This window comes from Cnephaeus nilssonii (assembly GCF_951640355.1).
Source record: "Cnephaeus nilssonii genome assembly, chromosome: 13".
Taxonomy (NCBI): domain Eukaryota; kingdom Metazoa; phylum Chordata; class Mammalia; order Chiroptera; family Vespertilionidae; genus Cnephaeus; species Cnephaeus nilssonii.
In genome coordinates, this window is record NC_137084.1 from 35,095,097 (window position 1) to 35,113,058 (window position 17,962).

The 17,962-nt window shown below is 50.4% G+C and overlaps 1 protein-coding gene across 10 annotated transcripts in view; it reads right to left on the reverse strand.

The window, feature by feature from the left end:
* Positions 1 to 14,804, reverse strand: part of MICAL2 (microtubule associated monooxygenase, calponin and LIM domain containing 2) — a 221,487-nt gene extending 206,683 nt beyond the window's left edge. For all 10 annotated transcript variants that reach the window (XM_079787224.1, XM_079787229.1, XM_079787226.1 and 7 more), the window contains exon 1: positions 14,623 to 14,804. The gene's annotated coding sequence lies outside the window, so the exon portion shown is untranslated. The remainder of the gene's footprint in view (positions 1 to 14,622) is intronic.
* Positions 14,805 to 17,962: the final 3,158 nt, after the last annotated feature.

Sequence of the window (17,962 nt, forward strand, 5' to 3'; positions counted from 1 at the left end):
GAGCTGTTTTTCAAAAACTGTTAAATTTATTGGGGTGACATTGCTTAAAAAAAAAAAAGAGCTATTCTTAGACTGACAAGTAAAGATCCAACACTGAGATGAGACCGGAAACTGAGATGGGGGAGGGGCTTGTTTTTTTAAAAAGGATATATATATATTTTTTAATATATTTTATTGATTTTTTACAGAGAGGAAGGGAGAGGGAGAGAGAGTTAGAAACATCGACGAGAGAGAAACATCCATCAGCTGCCTCCTGCACACCCCCCACTGGGGATGTGCCTGCAACCAAGGTACATGCCCCTGACCAGAACCGAACCCGGGACCCCTGAGTCCGCAGGCCGATGCTCTATCCACTGAGCCAAACTGGTCAGGGCTAAAAAGGATATTTAGATACTTTCAGTGACCAGGTTTCCTGGACGAGGGCGTAGGAAACCTGCGGGTGCGACTGAACTGCCTACCGAGTCCCTGTGGGGCAGCAGGGGCACCCGGACGCAGCCGTGGAGCCTCTGGGAACAGAGCATGTGAGGTCAAGGACATCACCTCGTTCTGTGATAGGATGCTTGGTGGTCCGTGGAGAACTGGCACATCTAGATTCAAGAAGGCGTCCGGTCACAGGTCAGAAAAGCAAAAGGGCAGAGACTTAGGCAAGGGGATTACCTTTCCCAAAGTAAGATCAAAGCTCATGGCACTGAGGGGAGGACTCGAGCAGCATGCCAGACGCCTCTCTCCTGATAAGCATTTTATCAGTGACTTGGGTGATGCTATGGAAGGCACACAAATAGGATCCTGAAAGAGCTCAACAGAACAGGGTTGCACTGAAGTGAACAACTTGACATTCAACAGGAATGGTTGTTCTGAATCAGGTGTGAACAAAACAGAGGCTCTGCCTTTAAATTCTAAAGCCACACACATTCTAGGCCAGGGGAGAGGCATCTTACCAACAACACCACATGTTAAATAGATCTGGTCAGCAATAATGTCAGCAAAAATGGTGTGATGTGGCTGCCAGAAAAGCTGATGCAATCTTGGGCTGCATTAAGAGGAGTAGAATGACCTAAACGAGGGAGGTGATAGCTCCTTTCCTATGCCGTGGTCACACCACAAATACCATATACGGTCTGGGTATTGCCCTCACTGTATTAGAATATGAACAAATTGGAGTTTGTTCAGAGGAGAACCAAGGAGAGGTCAAAAGCCCCACACGAGCCTACATCATAGGCTGTTAATCTGAAAGAAGACTCAAGAGAGAACAAAAGGGCTGTCTTTAAATATTATATTTCACTAATTGGAAGATGCAACTTTTTTCAGTGATAAAACGTCTGAAAGCAGAATGTATCGTATAATCCCCCGACCTCGAACAATCCCTCGGGGCCCGGATGCAGCTGTGGTGCAGTTGTCATTGCCTCATTTCCATGGCCGTGTGGAAATTTGACTGTTGACAAATCTAGACAACTGCCACCTTCCACACTTCGGGAGGCCAAGTGTTTCAGGACCATTTCAGGAAGGAATGTGAGTCCCGGTTGCTGACTAGAAAACCCTCCTTGGATACCTCCTGATAAAAGTGAAGAAAGCAACACCATCAGAACTTACAGAATGAGCAGCAGAAGTTAGAAAAAAATCCAGAGACAACAGAGATTAAGGAAGACATCACTGCTTTACCAGAATATAAGAATGTACAAAAACCACATGGGTGGCTCTGGGTCAAAAAGTGATTTGGAAGACTTGGGTTCTGAAAGTGAAAAAGTTTTAGAAATGCCGTAACCAATTTATTTTCCTTTTTATGTACGTGCAAGAGTGATTATGGAATGAAAACGTAGGTCTAAGCTCTAAAAGAACGCTTTCAGTAAATACAAAATAAAATAATGGTACAGCTTCTAATAGATGGTATCATAGATTTGATTTTTAAAAACAGTGTCCAAAGAGCTGTCGTGTGGAGGAGAAATTAGACTCAGTCTCTGTGGCTTCAAGGAGGAAACACTGGAACCAAATGCCAGAAGCCATGGGGAGCCATCAGGGAGGTGACAGGAGGAGCCGTCCAAAGATGGAAGGGTCACCCCGCATGTGCAAGCCCAGGCTGGCACGGCCCTGCAGCACCAAGGTGTCTGACTGAGAGGCATGACCTCTCATGAAGAGAAAGGCATCGTGTTTTCTTGGTGCTTTGACTGAGACATCCTCTTAAAAGTCACTAGTTAAGGGTAAGAGCCATTTAGGGAACAGTGCCCAATGGGAGCCTGAGAGGAACCCTGCCCACATCTGTGCTCTGAGCCTCCTGTGGGTCAATTCGGGAAAGGGCCAGAAGGGAAGAGGCCACCTATGTGCCAGGCACGGTCAGGGGCGCTATGTGCATTGCCCCATTTAATCCTCACTGACACCCTGCAAGATAAACTCGAGGCCACAGAACAGAAACTCGAGGCTTAGAGAAAAGAAGCGGCTTGCCCAAGCTTTTCTAGCAACGCTGAACCAAAACGGGCTTCAAATACAAGAAACTCTGAAGTCTTGACTGGCAGGACGAATGGTGTGCTCACTTGATCAATCACTCAATGAACTAACTTGGTCTCATTTTGGTAGAACTGATGCTAGGAGAACAAAGACGAACGCTGTTGCAGTACCCCACCCCCACCCCATCAGCAGCTCCCACAGGCACTAAACCCATGACATTCGCTGCTTGCAGGAGCCATTTACTCCATCACAGAAAGCAAGGGTGTTTCTGAGACATCTACGGCAGAGAACAGGTGCCCGCAGCCCTGCTCAAATGTCAGAGCCGCAAGCGTACCAGGTTGCCATGCCTCCCACCTGCCAGGTTCACACTGGTGCAGGCGGAAGCCGAGCTCAGCTTTTGTCCCCTGCCCAGGGCCAGGGTGTCCACAGGGCTGGGGAAAACGCTGGGAGACAGACATCCGCTCGACCCCCGCAATGTGTTCCAGCTGCCTGGTGACATCAAGTCGAGCCTGGGCCCACTGGTAAGCTCAAGCTTCCTCCTACTGGGGAAGTAAACTCAAAGTGTGCACCAGAGACCCAGGGCGGGGCCCACCTGCAGGAGATACTCGGATACTTATGAGACCACAGAAGGGAGACTCCGTCATTTCAGATCATGGCCCACAGTGCTTGGAGCATCCGATGCCTGCAGAACCGATTCTGACAAAGGAGGAGGGAGGCTCCTGGATCCCTGTCCCATCCTAGCTTTGGTGGGTGTCTCATCCACATGCAGGCAGGTAACTCCTGCTCTTGATCCATGGGTACCCACCCCCACTGGGGCTCAGCACCTGACTCCCTATTCATTCCCCTCAAACTGACTTTGAGGAAGGGGAATGGTCATCGAGGAAGCCTTAGCCTGCAGGAAGATGATGAAAGGCGGGGCAGTAACCATTTTCTACAGAGGACAGAGTTGCCAGAGCTCAGAGCAGCACCCTTGGTGGCACAGAAAGTGACAGATGTCCCGTATTCTAAGACCCAAACTGAGGAGTTCCAAATGGTCTGTTCTTCTAAACTGAAATACAGGACTGCTCATTCCGACCCTCTTCACACAGAAGGCTGCAGGCAAAACCAGCACACAGATGAGGCCTTATTGGGACCCAGCCTTACCTGACCCCCATGCCCCAGCCCCCATTCCCCACGCCCTCCTTGGTCCTGACAAACAGCTGCTGTCTGGTCGATGTACACATCCAAAGCATGGAGGGCAGTGCAGACCTCCTGACAGATGCCTCACCCTGTCTCCCCCACAAGCTGATCTGCCTGAAGGATAGCTCTGACCATCCATCTCCAATGACTTCCCACTGCCTGCTGGGTTAGGGCCATGTGCCCACCCAGCACTCAGGGCTGGCCTGATTCCAGCCTCAGCTCCCACGGGTTCCCTAGGCAGACCCATGTTTTCACCATGTGGCACCCTGAACCCAACTCACTTTCCCACATCTCTTTGTTCTGTACCTCTGCCCATCTCTGCCTATGGAGGTCCTTCCATCTTCTAGGCCCTGGCAAAGCCACAAACAAGTCCCAGCTTAGAGGGCACAGCCCTCTTAGCATAATTAAGCTTGACCTTATAGCCACTCCCTACACATTTCAATGACCAAGTGCCACCTCCTCCAGGAAGTCTCCCCTGATTCCCCACACTATGCAACTCTCCAAAGCACATTGCATACTCTGCCTTGATGTGCAGGCATCAGTGAGCTTGTCTAATGCACCTCCCTCTACGAGTTAGATTAACTCTGTTCCTGCCATTCATCACAATGCCCCCAGCATGGACATTGTGCATTGTGAGCTAAGGAGCCTTGGCCATGGTACTCCATGCCTGTCCTGACAGCACCCTATTTACAAGTTTTTCTCATGCCCCTCTCCACCTATTCCCAGATAACTCATCCCCCATTCACTCCAGGCTCAGCTCTCAGCTGACAGACAATCAGAGATACACTAATATCTGTTGTCCTTCCTAGTTAAAGTATATATAAATGGCTAAAAACAAAGATAGAAATTTCAGGCCCCAAGGCTCTGGGGATGGTATTTTTGATAAGGAAAGACCTTGCACCAAATTGTTGTACAAACCAGTGCTACAAGTGTATACACCCTAAATTCAAAGAGTGGGAGAGCAGTTAGAAAGGGGTTTAGGGGGTGAGGCTCTGTCCTTCAGAACTGCAGGCAGAGCAGCTGGAGACGGATCCCAGGATCATGGCAGGGCAGAAACGGTAGATGGAGAAAAGACCTGACTGAGACCTGGCTGGGTGACCTTGAACGAGGAACTGCTCCTCCCAGGCCTCTGCTCAGTATCAAGAACCCCCTGAGCCTCAGTTTCCCTGTAGGTACAACAAGGTGCAGGAGTGAGATCTGGAGGACCCCAGAGGCCCCTTCCAATCTGACATTAAGATCCTGTGGCTCGCGGCCTCACCTCTTCCTCACTCCCCGGAGGTCAGCACGTTTGAAACTACCCTTGTGCCACTCCCTCCTTACCTGGAGCCTCCCCGAGTCCAAAGAGAAAGGAACCGCTAAAGATCTCCCAGCCAATCAGCAGGCGGCATGCAGGGTGGAAGGAAGAGGCGAATGTGGGGGAAGGTGTGGGTTTCTATGGACACAGAAATGCTTCTCTCATTCACACCATCTGTCCCAGCCCAGAAAATGACAAGTCGGCTGGTTGCCTTTGCTTCTCTGACCTACCTTTTTAAGAGATTACAACTGCCTGCCAAATTTAAGTGCTGTCCTAAAATCAGGACATATAAGGTCTCTCTGCCGGATCTGAAGGGCTTCAGAATGGGTAGAGAGCAAGAGTGATGAAGAATGAAACTCGGGGAGGCAATCTAAGCTGTATTGTGTGGCCATGCCAAAGGAAGGTTTTTAGAAACAGCTCCTCTCCTCTCTCATGCTGAAGATAAAGATGAATTTTCAGCAATAAACAGACATCTGCTAGGAGCTTCTGAAGAGATTACAACATAAACACCCCAGAGACGGCTTATAAACAGCCCGGAGTCCTCCCCAAGTGGCCACAGCATCCTGCTCACCCGAGCGGCTGGGGGATGGGAGGGCAGAGGGATAGAGCAGGAGGTGGTATGGCAAGGCTGGGGAGGATGGAGGCTGGGCTCCCCACAAGCAGGAGGAGGTGGTGGGGAAGAGTTAACTTGGTAGAAAATGGAGGACTGGCTGCCTTCTGCAAGGGAATAAAGCTCAGGGACCCACTGAGAGGACTTCCGGGAAGTCATCCAGAGGATTCCATGCCAATGTCATTCATTCTGAAAATGGGTCACTCTTTAGACGTAGGGAAAGACAAAACAAAAAGCACTGATGTTTTGGAGTGCCTACATAAAACCGGGCACTTCACAAATATTTTAATTTCATCTCTGCACTTGAGATCAGTATAAATACCTCCTTTTTACAGACTAAAATACTAGGGTTCACTGACTGGCCCAAGGCAACACGGCTTGGATATGAACCCAGGTCTCTCTCAGCACATTTATTTGTTTGCTTCTGCCTCGGTCACATGCATCCAGAACATTCCTCTGAGGTTTATTCTCAGACACAGACTCTCTATACCCACAAATCTAACACAAGGATATTCCTAAAGGGGAGAGGTGACTAAGTAGGGTGATAATTGAGCTTTGGCTAATTCAAGCAAATGCTGAGTCTCAGCAGCCCTGTGGGCCCTGTTGTGTCACATCCAGGTTGCTCCCCAGGAGGCCTGAAGAGGCACAAAGGGGAGCACAGGTACAAAGACATGTCTCAACTCAGTCTGGAAGGATCCACAGGAGAATGGGACACCAGATGCCACCGAGGAAGAGTACTGAGGGCTGGAGGACATGGGAAGAAAAAAGACTTATTTTTCATTGAATTCCCTTTGTTCTTAGTGACTTTTTTACATGCATCAATGTATTGTGTGTGTGGGTGAGTACCATGCATCTATGAGGTGTGAGGGGGTGAGTACCATGAGTCTATGCAGGTATATGTGGGGGTGAGTACCATGCATCTATGCAGCTGTGTGTGGGTGAGTAATATGCATCTGTGCAGGTGTGAGGAGGTACCATGCATTTATGCAGGTGTATGTGGGGGTAAGTACCATGCATCTATGCAGTTGTGTGTGGGTGAGTAATATGCATCTGTGCAGGTGTGTGTGGGTGAGTACCATGCATCCATGTATTATGTGGGGGTTGAATACCATGCATCTATGCAGCTGTATATGGGTGAGCACCATGCATCCATATAGTATGTGTGGGGGTGAGCACCATGCATCTATGCAGCTGTGCATGGGTGAGTACTATGCACCTGTGCAGGTGTGTGTGGTGAGTACCATGCATCTATGCAGGTGTGTGGGTGAGCACCATGCATCCATATAGTATGTGTGGGGGTGAGCACCATGCATCTATGCAGCTGTGCATGGATGAGTACTATGCACCTGTGCAGGTGTGTGTGGTACCATGCATCTATGCAGGTGTGTGGGTGAGTACCATGCATCTGTGTGTGGGGGTAGGTGAGTCCGTTTTTAAGAGAGTCCAAATGTCAGATATAAGTAAACAGACCCACCCAAGCTGGAGGTGAAAACCTGGACCAAGCAGGAACGTTTGGGTCTCCTGGCTGCAGCAAGCCTGGAATCGAGAGGAAGCCTGAGACTGCATCCAGAGCCTCTTCCTTCCTTCACAACAGGAATGTGCTGCAACTCCAGGCAGATGGCTGAGAAGCATCCCCCAGCATGGACCCCACATTCCCCGAGGCCCCATCTGGTCACAGGAGCGCCCCAGGACATTCCCGAAGGAAAGAGAACGACTTCTCTCCCTGAAGGTCTGGAACGAGGCCTTCCAGACCCCCTGCTTATTCCTCTGTTCTGTTTTCCCTTTCATCTGGCTGTCAGACTCCTCCCTCCTCCAAGCAGGGGGCTCCTGACTCTTATCACCTTCGCATCAAGTTGTGCAAAAGCCCAGCTGTCCTGATACTGGAGTGTCAGCACCCCGACTTCATAGCAACCATGAACTCTACATACCATACCTCAGCCCCTCATTCCGCTTCCCTGGGGACAACAGCTGTCCAACAGAGTGCGCCTGGCACACCCTGCGCCCACTCTGCTCCAGGGAGCAACTCTCCTTAGTGACCAAAAGTCCCCACTACATTTTCCTCAGGCACTTCTTCATCTCGCGCTACACCTCATCTTCCTGGCCCCAGGCACAGGCTAAACCCTGAAATCCTGCAAATCTTTATCAGATACAGTCAGAACTCAAATAAGTAGCCAAGGCCAGACATTCAGAGTCATGAGAGCAAAAAAGTCATTGCCATATCTTAACACATTGACACCACATGGCAAGGCCAGAACGGGATGTCCCTCGACTCCCACTCTTGCCTCCTGGGCCTCTGGACTGGGTGTGTCAGGAGCTCAGGCCTGCAAATGTTCCACAGGCCTGCTGCTGTGGCAGCTTGGGGACCAGGAGCCGTCGTCCAGCTCCTTGCCACCCTCCTCCTGCAGCCAGCAGAACGGGCATCTGCACTGGGCATCCCGACTGCCCAGGAAGGAGCAAAACCTAAGTCCCAACCCAGCAGGAAACAAAGCCCTCTTCTTGGGCCTGCCTTTACCTCTGGATTCCCCAGAGAGAAATTTGACCAAGCCTTGGAAGAAATGCAAATGCTGGACAGCCCTTGGGAGGAGGGGGTTTAGGGAGGGGAATTACCCCGACTCTCAGAGAAACACAAGTGCAAATAAAGAACAGACTAAAATCCCTGGCCAGGAAGCTGAGTTGGTTAGAGCATCATCCCGATATGTCAATAAGTGGTACAACAAATTGATCTCTCTCTCTCTCTCTCTCTCTCTCTCTCTCTCTCTCTCTCTCCTTCCCCCCTCTCTCTCTTTCTCAAATCAATAAATAAATTTTTAAAAAATTTAAAGGAACACACTAAAAATTCCAACCCTAAGAACATTAGCAGCATCCACACGCACCACTCCCTGTCAGCTGCCATGGAGATAGGCAGGTTTTTCTGAGATGAACTGCAGTAATATTGAGAGGCATGGATGGGTACAGAGCAGTTGCAATTAAGAAATGATACCATACCTGATATCTACAAAAGGCTCTTCATTTGGGGCACAGGGATAGATGCTTCCTCAACAGCTGACAGAGAAAGGAAACGTCTCAAACATCAGACTCCATGGTGATGCAATGAGGTTTGTTTGTGACCAGAGGGCCCACGTCCCCTATCACCCCCGCCAGCTCCGAGTGTCTGAGACCAGATGGTCCGTGCTTTAGAAAGGAGGAGCCTTATCAGCACAGCACAGCCATGTTTTCTACCTCTGGGGAGGACGCAGGGAAGAAAACAAAAAAATGGTGGGGGGGGGGAGGGATCAGAGCCCCCCCAAAGTGAGGTGACCAGGCTGGTTGGCTCTCAGGCACTTTCCCAAGAGGACAGGGTGGGCCATCAGAGCCTGAAGCTTGGTCCTGCCAGCCTTGTCTTAACTCAGTGTGTCATACTGTCATCCTCTGAATCTCAGCCTCCCTGAGTAAAAAAAGAAATCAGAACCAGGAGCCTAACATGAGAACAATTTCATGTTGGAGAAATCACATGAAATTCTCGGGAAGAAAAGGGAGGAAGTAGAATGGGAGAGAGGGTGAGGCTACATGGGTATAAGAGCTTCCCATCTCCTACGCCCCAGCTTTGTTTACTTCCTAACTTTTAGGAAGGCCAGTGATGTTCTTCAAAATAATATCATAACATAAAGTAAGTAAATATCAAAATTCCAATGGCTCTGTGACCTCATCCACACGTATAAGTTGTGCCAAATGCATGTATAATTTTGTCTACCCATCCAAATCAGTTGAAGGAAGGTATATTTTTTAAAAGAGAAAAAACACACACAAGTATTTGGGTTTTCTATTAGAAAAAAATAAAATAGCTTTATTATAAACATTTTGGAAAAGTACTTGAGAAGTAAAAGATAATGGGGAGAAAATCAACTCTAGCCTTGCCATCTGGAGAGAAAGACAAAACATTTTGTTCTATTTCTGCCCAGTGGAAAAGACTGTCTCCTGTTGAGAAAAATGATGAAGAGGAAGAGGAGGAGGGGGATGAAGGGTGAAGCGTTCATTTTCTGTCATGACCTGCCGGTTGCAGATGCAGAATGATTTGAGAAAGGCTGTACAACTCGCCCAGGTGTGAGGCAGGTTAGAGAGGGCTCCTGAAGGCACCAGGGAAGGAGTGCCGTCCAGAGAGAGGACAAAGAGAGAAGTGGACAGCCTTCTCCTCGCAGCCCAAATGCCAAGGGTCTGGGTCATGCCGCGGTAATCCCTGTGGCTGAGTAAGCCAGGATTCATAGCTCGGGCAGAAATGACCTCATTGCTGATCAGGGCACAAATGTGGCTGCCTGGGCTCCCCACCACAAACCAGAACAGCTCGGGTGAGCACAGCAATTCATTTTATTGTTTCAGGATGTTTACAGACTGATATATGCTGAGGAAAGTCCACACGCAAGCAAGTCATCTTTTTAAAAAAAAAACAAAACAAAAACTTCTTATCTAAACACAGGCACAGGCAGCCACACAAAACCATGACGGAGTTCATTCATTCGAAACGCACTTCCTGAGTGGTTTGGACACAACTGGGCAGATAGATGCTCAGGGAGCCACTGCCCCATTCAGACAGGGTGCTGGGGACCCACATGGCAGAGAAGCCAACTCCACTCGCAAGAGGTTCACTGTCCAGTGTGGGAGATGGACATTTAAAACAAAGAATAATAGCTGGCTGAAAGGGGGGGGGGCATGGGGAGGAGTGGGTGCTGTTCCAGGTTAAAATAGGCATAAAGGGACTAACAACCAAAGGCAGCATAGATTTTGTCTGGATCCTGACTCAGACAACCAAGGAAATCTGAGTATGGACAGGTGAGACCAAAGAATTACCGCTAATTCTATGACATGCAATAGTGACAATGTGGTATGAAAGAGGTTGTTCTTTCTAAAATAGATATATACTAGATTATTTAGGGGCAAAATGACACGATATCAAATATTTGTTGTAAAATACCTCAGGAAGAAAGAACAGGGGGAAGAAAAAAAAGAAGAGGAAAGGGAAGGAGAGAAAGCGAGAGGAGATGGAGAGAAGGGGAGGGCGGAGGGGGGCAGGGTGCCAGCTTGGCATAATCTTGAAATCTTGATGACTGTTGAAGCTGGGTAATGTTTATATGGGGCTCATTGTACTATTCTCTCCATTTTCCTGTTTGAAAATATGCATAACATCTTTAAATAGAGGACTGCAATACATCATGGTGGATATCCTAATAGAGACAGGCATAAACACTGAGGGAATACAGAGCAAAGAGGATTTGTAAGAACCAGAAAATAAACCTGCCAAGTTTATGGGTATCTTTAATGACACATTCACAACTAATTGCAGCAGGTCCTTGAATAATGTCGTTTCATTAAAAGTTGGTTCATTATAATATTGATGGAATGACCGAGAAACTTAACTGTCACTTATATCAATCAGCCTATGGTAAGTTGGTTTCATTATATATCATTTCACTTAAAGTCGCAGAACTCATCAACAGTGTAAAGTGAGGCCCTAGCTGGTTTTGCTCAGTGACTAGAGCATTAGCCTGTGGATTGAGGGGGTCCCAGGTTTGAGTCTGGTCAGGGACAGATGCTCTGTTTGCGAGTTCTATTCCGGGTAGGGGGTGTGCAGGAGGCAGCCGATCAATGATTAACTCTCATCATTGATGTTTCTATCTCTCTCTCCCTCTCCCTTCCTCTCTGAAATCAATAAAGAAATATATATATATATATATATATATATATATATATATATATATATATATTTAAATGTAAAGTGACAATATAAGGTGGGAAACAGTAAGCACAGCAGGGGAGCTGTACTCACCAAACCTCCAAGTTCAGAGGACGGCCACAAAGTGTTCCTGCTTCCCTTAGTGTTTAATTCACCACACAGACCTCTCTCAAACAGACAAGCTTGTGTGATAGGAGCAAGTTTTAACCTTTCTGAGTCTCAGTTTCCTCATCTGCAAAATAGGAATAACCCTACTTACCGTATTTTCCGGCGTATAAGACGACTTTTTAACCCAGGAAAATCTTCTATATGCCCAGTCGTCTTATACGCCAGAAAATACGGTGCTTCTTCAAAGGGCTAATGTGGGGATCTAATGACATAAAGAACAAAAAGTCCCAGCACAATGAATTGTATTCCATTTCTTGACTCTCTAAACACCAGTGACCCTTAGCTTGGGGAGGACTTCAAAGATTAGCAATGTTCAGTCCAAACCTTCTTGCACCCATATCCCACCCCTCTCTCCAGGGTCAAGTCTCTCTGCCGAGATGGCAGAACCTCTACCCTTCAGTGGCAGGGAGTAAAAGGGCCAGGCCATGGCTGGGAGGCTCACCCAGATGGGGGTGTAGACATGGTGGAGAGAATAGAGACACAAGCCAATCCTAGGCAGAGAGGGATTGCCTGTACCTGTTCCTCTGCTCTTTACAGCTGCAGAGAATGGGCTTCCAATGACCATAGCTTCAACCAGCCCTAGTCCTTAAGCTGATTTATGCTAAAGTGTAACTGTTTGGGTTATTAAAATAGCCAGGTTATTTAAAAAGCATAGCAAAGGGAATATAGTCAATAATATTGTAATAACTATGTATGGTGTCAGGTAGGTACTAGACTTATTGGGGTGATCACTCTATAAGGTATGTTAATGTCTAATCACTGTGCTGTACACCTGAAACTAATATAATATTGTATGTCAACTGTAATTAAAATTTTAAAAAAGCCTTTCATGCCCTAGCCGGTTTGGCTCAGTGGATAGAGCATTGGCCTGCAGACTGAAGGGTCCCAGGTTTGATTCCGGCCAAGGTCACATGCTTGGGTTGTGGGCTCAATCCCCAGTAGGGGTGTGCAGGAGGCAACCAATCAATGATTCTCTCTCATCATTGATGTTTTTATCTCTCTCTCCCTCTCCCTCTCTAAAAGCAATAAAAATATATTTTAAAAAATAAAATAAAAAATAAAAAGCTTTTCACAAGGTTGCCACCCCTAACATACACACACACACACACACACACACAACACACACACACATACACACACACACTCTTAGTTTCAGGCCCCTGCCTGGAGATACAAATAAATAAAATAAATAAATAAAGTGTAACTGGTTGGTAGTAAGCTAATCATGACTTTCCTTCAGAAGAGAGAGATAAGCAGAAAGCCAGAGCCCTAGCCCTAAAGAAGGAAGGAGATAGAAATAGAAAGTGATGTCATTTTTTATGAAGGTATGCTCAGATTGCAACTCTCAATCACCTTATAATCATAACTGCTATACTCCAACACCTGCCCCCCCCCCCCCGAAAAAAAATACAAAAAAACCTGGAATCAGTCCTAAGGTAGAGGTTATTTCAGCTAACACAATTCTCTTAGACCATTCCAGAAGCCAACTCTCAGAGGTGAGACCCGTCCATGGCATAGGCAAGCTTCGCCCCCAAATAGCTCCAAACACCAGTCTAACCCTTCCCATCACAGCATGACAAACACCAGCCCTCACCCTTGATTGGAGGACAGGGTGGGCAAAGGGATCCGCAGGCTGAGCAATCTGGGCTAACCTGAGTCTGTTCAAGTGCCAAGAAGCATCCCCTGAATCGTTGGCAGAATCTTTTCGGAGGCCAGGAGCCCCCATCAGCACACAGTAGGGCCATGATCATGCTGCAGGACACCCACCTTCTACAGCCACAGGGCAACAAGAGCACTGGTCTTCGCTCTGGCAAAGCTAAGCGGGGTCGGAATCCTGGCTCGGCCATTTTCTGTGTGACCCTGGGCACTCACCCTACCTGCGGCTGTTTCCCCTTCTCTAAAATGAGGAGGGTAAAACTCTGAGTTTGGGGAGAGTAATCACGAAATTGACTGCACAAGTACCACAGGGCAGGACCTGTCTCCCAGCCAGGACTTAATAAGTCTTTCTTCTCTCTGCCTAAAGGTCAATTTTTGCTGCAATTAGTCTCCAGAGCATCAGGTGAGCTGCCCTGGAGACGTGAGGTCCACTTGTTGGGCTCACTTCCCCGGGGAAGGGGACAGGAGCAGAGCTGATGCAGGTGCCAGGGCACCCCCCCGCCCCCTCCCCCCCTCCCCCCTGCATGCAAACATTCGAGGGCCAACCTGCCCCTGGCTTCATTCCCGAGGGACCTTCACCCTTCACCCGAGCCACTGAGGACAGTAGTGAGCAGACAAGAATGACAGCAAGGGGGTCCACGTGCAGCCGAGGGGCCCCCGCAGAGCCGAACGCACCTCGGAATGAAAGCTTGTTGGCTCTAAGAACCCAGGCTTCAGAATAAACAATGTGGACGGAGGCGCACGTTTACTCTGGTTTCAACACGCCTCTTCCCCATCCAGCAAAAGCCCTTCCCAGCTTGGTCACGGCGGTGAGGCGAGCCCAGGATATAGTTAACCCCAGGGACTCCAGCCTGGAAACCAGGTCAGCGGCGGCGGAGGCTGCGGGCAGGACCCCGCATCTCCCCAAGGCCGTTCGGGCAGGCCAGGTGGGCGCCGCGGACGCCCGGCAGGGGTCCTCCCGGGCCTGGGGGTGAGCGCGGGCTGCTGGGGACCACAGCGTCGCGGCCCCTTGGGCCACGCCATGGCCCCAGACCCGGTCCTAGCCCGCAGGCGGCGAGGCCACTGACATTTGGCTCCACTTAACTTCCTGTTGTTAAGGAGGGAGGGGAACACGGGGCGGGGGGGGGGGGGTGTCAGTGAAAAGCCAGGAGAGAGCGTGAAAGGCGCGGAACCCAAACCCTGGGAAGCTAAGTTTGCAGATAATCTTCCGCCCGGGTGGCAGGTCGGCACCAGCGGCGCATTGCGCCCACTCCGTGTTGCCGGTTGGGGTTTTTCTAGGCTTAGAATTGCCGGGTTTGGGTGGTGGCGGGCAGAGTAAGAGGTAGTTCCGGGCACGATGGGAGGTTTTTTATTTCGTTCTAAGCCTTCAGAGACAGGTCGGTGCAGCCCCGGCCTCCTGGGCAGCGCCACCTGCTCGCCGGGTGCCCAGTGGGTCTGAGGCAGGAGATGCTGCCGCCGCACCTGACCCTCCCGGGCGCCGGCTCGGACTCAGAGTCCAGGCTCGGCTGGCACGGTCCCCCACCCCGTGCCTGTCCGCCCGCCCACCGCGGAGCCGTGCGCCGTCCGCCTTACCGACAGCCTTGCTGGCCACTGAGCCAAGGGCCAGCTCCTGCCTTCGCCTCGGCCTCCGGCGCAGCGGTCGGGACTCGCAGGCCGCCTGCGGAGCTGGGAGCGAGCGAGACGCCCCGCGCAGGCTTAGCCGGGCGAGCGCCCGCAGTTCAGCGCCTCGCGGCCAACGGGGCTGGGAGCCGCCCCATCGGCGGTGCGGCCTATGACAAGGCAGCCGGGGGCGCGGCCCCGCCCGCGGCCCGAGGGCTGCGACCAATGGCAGCGCGGCGCGGAGCCCACCCCCCGCTCCCGACCGTCCCCGCCCCGGTGGGGCCAGCTGTCACCGCGGCAGCTGTGGGCGCACGTGGGCTGCAGCTGGGCCGGTGCTCAGGGAGGGGCCGGCGCTCCCACCCGGACCTGCACAGGTTTGAGACCAGTGGAGAGCGCCGATGTGGGCGGGGTGTAGCGATGCTGCTGCGAAATGAAAGCCCAGGTGCTGTTATTCTACTGTCAAGGGAGGAGTCAAGGGCTGGCCTCCTGCTCCTTAGCCTAGGCAGCTGGAAAGCAAGCAACCTCGTCCCCTTTTGGACTTGGGGAACAGCTGTGGGCCTCCTCCTTGCCTTCCTTCTTGGCCACTCTGGGCTTCGGCGAACGCCCTGCTTGCTAGCTGATAGGCTCTCCCCCTCACTGGACTGCCTTTGCTTAGAAGAACGCTGGGGGGAGGGGGAGGGGTGCGGTGCAGACCACCTACGCTACTTAAGAACCCTCTTCTCTTGGCCATCAAGTGGCTACCTTAATCTCCGCTCTGCCCCTTCCCGGGTTGCCCATACGCCCACAGCTCCAGGAGCACCGTTCACAGGAAGGACAGTGCAGATGGTGTGGGGCCTATGAGGGGTGGGTAGCAACTTTGCAAACTGTAAATACAGCAAACACCTTGCAGTGATTCATGAAACGAGGATCCCATGGGCAGAAGTCATGTCTTACTCACCTCTGGGAGTAGGGCTCATCACAGGCTTGGCCCAGGGCAGGCATCAATAAATGTTCTTGGAACTGAGCTGATGCAGTGGGAAGAAGAACAGGCAGATGTGGGGCAGGAGACGGTACTGTGACTCCAGGCTGCTGGAATTTTCATAGCACCAGACCACCCTGTGGGAAGACTATGTGCAGGGCAAGTACACACAGAGCAGTTTGCCCCTATCAAACCTGGGGGCGGATATTTTTTTCTATTCCTTACCAAGTGATTCTACTCCAGGCCTTTTGGGCTCATTTAATCCTGACAATGGGTCTGTACGGCACGCATTCTTGTCATCCCCTTTTGCCGATGTGGAAACTGAGACTGGGTAAAGTAACTTGTCAAGGGCACATAGTTAATAAGTATCAGAGTCTGGATCTGAGCCAGGAGCTATCGGACTCCACATTGTGCAATTGGGGCTTCTACAGCCCTGCCCATACCTCCAGAGTGCGGGGCAGGCCAGGTCTATTTCTGAAGGAACCACGGTGGGGCCTGCCCTGCCCAACCATCTATGGAGCTCAGGGCTGGGCACTGTCAGAGACAGGAGTTGAGACGGGCATGGCCCCGCCTTATTTACGGAGTGATAGAGGAAAGCTGAGACAGAGAGGAGCTTTAGGAAACAGTGTTACCTTTGCCCCCAGCACAAGGCCTCACTGGATACAAAGCCTCCTGCTTCTGGCCTGGGCCTGAGATAACCATGTTGGCGATGGAAATGCAGACAGCTCATTCATTCATTGCACAAATGCTACTGTGAGCTGGATGTGGTTCCTGTGTTCCTATAACTTATAACGCAGCTGATAAATAATCAGAAGTACATGGTGCTATGGAGCTAGCTGTATTTTTTTACTAATTTTATTTTTTATAATTCTCATCACCTTGTCTATAGCACAATGTTCTCCAAATTAAACAAATTAAAGACTACTTTAGGAACACTGTGAGCCAACCAAGTTTTGTAGAGATAGCATTGCTCAGCACAGTTCTAATGGCTCAAAAACTCAAATGTATCTGTGGGTTCCTAGGACCTCTGCCTCTTCCCGTCATTCCACTCCCAATATTTTTAACTCAGGGGGCTCAGGTCAGAAAGACCCTTGCGAGGTGGGTCTCAGGGCTGAGAGGTGAGATTTCCTTAGATGTAGGCCAAGCTGGGAGGTGATGGGGGGATAACTGCGTGGAGGGAGATACGCCTTGGGACCTTTGAGCCAGTGGTCAGAGCCTGTCACCACCACACACAAGCCACCTTGCTGGCCATTTCCCTGTGGGGTGGAGAGGCATGGAGACAGGAGGTCCCAAAGCCCCTCCTCTGGACAAAGCAGTAACCCTGGGCTATCCTGCTGGTCTCTGACTGTGGGAGTTTATACCACTGAGATCATGCAATGTGAGAGCGGACCCTAGAGAAAATACCTAGGCCCCTCACTTAATAGATTAGAGAAATAAAAAACAACACTAAATGGAGCCCCAGAAACGGGAAGGCACTTGTGAGTACCACAGACTACGGGAATGGGTTCCCAACGCCTCTGCCCCACGCTTAGCATGCCAGGCAAACTCCACGTCCTTATGCCACGACTCGGGAGTCTATATTTAATAACCACCTCTTCCCCAGCCCACTCACTAGGATGGTGAACGTGTGCTTGTGCAGGTTGTCGGGGAGGTGCAGATGGCCACATTAGCATCAGAGGGAGGGAGGGAGAGAAGGAAGGCCCAGATTCACCCCTAAAAATATCTTCATCTCAGACTGGAAGCAACAGGCTTCAACGCCACTGTGTTCCTCCCCAGGAAAAGAACTCTGGGTGAGCGGGGGGCGGAGGGGGGGTGAGGGGGCGGGAAGGGGGTCTTTATCCTCTCTGGTTACCCACCTCACGATGTTCCCGGAGGGACGCATGGGGTGTTGGGCTTGGCTTCCTTTTATATGCAGCCCAGCACTTTGCTTAAAGGAAGGTAAACTTTGAACTAAGTGGATTCTTGCTACAAAGATGTTCTGTAGCAAAGCCAAGGTGCTTCTCGCAGTGTTTGGTTGGCAGGGAAAAGAGTTGCCACCGATGCCTCACTCCCTCCAAGTGCAAAGGGGTCCATGCCCTGGATCTCTTCCTCACGTGCAGACGTCCCACCAGGAAAGGGTGAAACAGTGAGCGGTTCTCACCAGCTTCTTCCTCAGCTGCTGTCAAAGGGCGCTGGGCTTTCGGAAAGAAGAGAGAGGCTGGTATCCAGAGTCCAGTGACCTTGCTGAATGGGGAGAAAAGGCTGATTGGCCCCAGGCCACCTTGGGAATTATCTTTGGAGAAGGACTTTCTAAGCCAGGAAGTAGAAACAGTGGTACCTCCCCAAAACACGCAGGAATGTGTGAGAAGCGAGATC